Source organism: Tenrec ecaudatus, chromosome 9, assembly GCF_050624435.1.
Source record: "Tenrec ecaudatus isolate mTenEca1 chromosome 9, mTenEca1.hap1, whole genome shotgun sequence".
Classification (NCBI taxonomy): Eukaryota; Metazoa; Chordata; class Mammalia; order Afrosoricida; family Tenrecidae; genus Tenrec; species Tenrec ecaudatus.
The window spans coordinates 154,022,207-154,024,162 of NC_134538.1; the positions used below are offsets into that span (position 1 = coordinate 154,022,207).

Consider the following 1,956-nt stretch of genomic DNA (forward strand, 5'->3'; position numbering starts at 1 on the left):
TCTCCACTTAAGCCCCTGGCATCAGCTCCTCATTTTCCCCTCCCTCCCTGCTCCCTACTCCCTCATGAACCCTTCATAATTTATAAATTATTATTTTGTCATATCTTATACTGTCTGATGTCTCCCTTCTAAGGTGAACAGATTTTAACAATAGTAAAGTGCTGAAAACCGTCTACCCTAGCTTGTCATGCATTCTTTCCAAAAATCAGGACTTTTTTTTAAAACGCCACAGGACATGGGAAAATTGTTACAAAGCGGAATTGTCCCGTCAAAAGCGGGACATCTGCTCACCTTACCCTTCATCCACTTTTCTGTGGTCCGTCCCCCAGGGAGGAGGTTATATGTAGATCCCTGTAATCGGTTCCACCTTTCGACCCCCACCTCCCGGTCTCGCCACTCTCCCCACTGGTCGTGATGGGATCATCCGCCCTGGATTCCCTGTGTTTCCAGTTCCTATCTGTACCAGTGTACATCCTCTGGTCTAGCGGGAATTTTTTTTCTGAAGGTTAAACAATGATTCATTGAGGCCCACCCTCCCAGGCTCCAGGTCACTTTTGCCACATACAGATCCCGTGTGCTCACCCCAGGAAGATGGAGGGCGGCAGCGGCTCCACGATGCTCCTGAGGCAGAGAAGCTGGCTTCCTTGTACTGCCAGAACGGACACGGCCGGCAGCTCCATGTCTTCATCCACGGCCTTCACCCGCGCCACCTTCTCTGCCTCCTTCTGCCCGTCATTCTCCTGCAGAACCCGGCGCTGCTCGGGAGAGGCCCACTGCAGACACTGAACCACCAGCCAGCTGTATTTGTTGTCCTGGATGTCAGGGCCACCCTTGCCAGTCACACTGGGGTCACCAAAGAGGTCCAGGTCATCATCCTGGATCTGAAAGGACACGCCGCCTCCAGCAGGATCCGCTTGGCATCGGCATGCTCCTTCTCCCCGTCAGTGCCCGCCATGGACATGGCAGCAGCGACAGGTGGTAAAAGGAGTAGAACGAGGTCTTGTACTTGACAATGGACTTGTACCTCTTTGGGGTAAGCCTGCTGAGATCCACGTTGCCCTGGGGGACAGTAATGAGGTCCGGAGTCTGTCCCATCTCAGTCTGATAGGAACTCTCCAGGAAGAGCTGGAGCAGGTGCAGGAAGCAGGGCTGCCCCGGCAGTGGGGCCTCAGCAGGAGGCGGACACAGGATGCCAGCAGCCTGGCCTCATTGACCTATGCCTGGCTTCTGGTACCAGCAGGGCTGCCCCCAGCAGGTGAGGGATGAATCCATTCTGTCATCCAGTGTCAGGAGGAAAGCTTGGAGCAACTCGACCCACCAGCCCACGGTCTGAGCCCCCTGCAGACTGTCAGCCTCCCAGCTCCCGGAACACAGCCACCACCGCCACACCGCGGTTGTACTTGCCTCCGATGACACTGTATTCCAGGACCTTCCTGAGCCGGGCAACAGCGTCTCCCATCTCCGGGTGCCCCAGGTCATCCTTGGTCAGCACTCTGAGCACACGGGAGAACTGCTGGATGACATTCTGCTTTTCTTGGGCACGAGCGTCCGCTTTCCGCTTTCCATTCATTCTGAGAGAGGAGCAAAATGCAGTTCCAAGATGCAAGTTCCTGCTTGGTCCCATCTAGCCAGATTTGTAAGGTAGAATTGGGATCATGAAGGGGGTGGGGGGAGGAAGCATTTAGGAACTAGAGGAAAGTTGTGTGTTTCATCGTTGCTACACTGCACCCTGACTGGCTCGTCTCCTCCCTGCGACCCTTCTGTAAGGGAAAGTACAGTGGCCTACAGATGGGCTTTGGGTCCCCACTCCCCCTCCTTCACAATGATATGATTTTGTGTTCTTTGATGCCTGATAACTGATCCCTTCCACACCTCTTGATCACACAGGCTGGTGGGCTTTGTTGTTTCTGAGATAGATGGCCACTTGTTTACCTTCAAGGCTTTAAGACCCCAGAC

The 1,956-nt window shown here is 54.2% G+C and overlaps 1 pseudogene; it reads right to left on the bottom strand.

Annotated features, from left to right (window-relative positions):
- Positions 1-578: 578 nt before the first annotated feature.
- Positions 579-1,579, bottom strand: LOC142456207 (farnesyl pyrophosphate synthase pseudogene; annotated as a pseudogene).
- Positions 1,580-1,956: the final 377 nt, after the last annotated feature.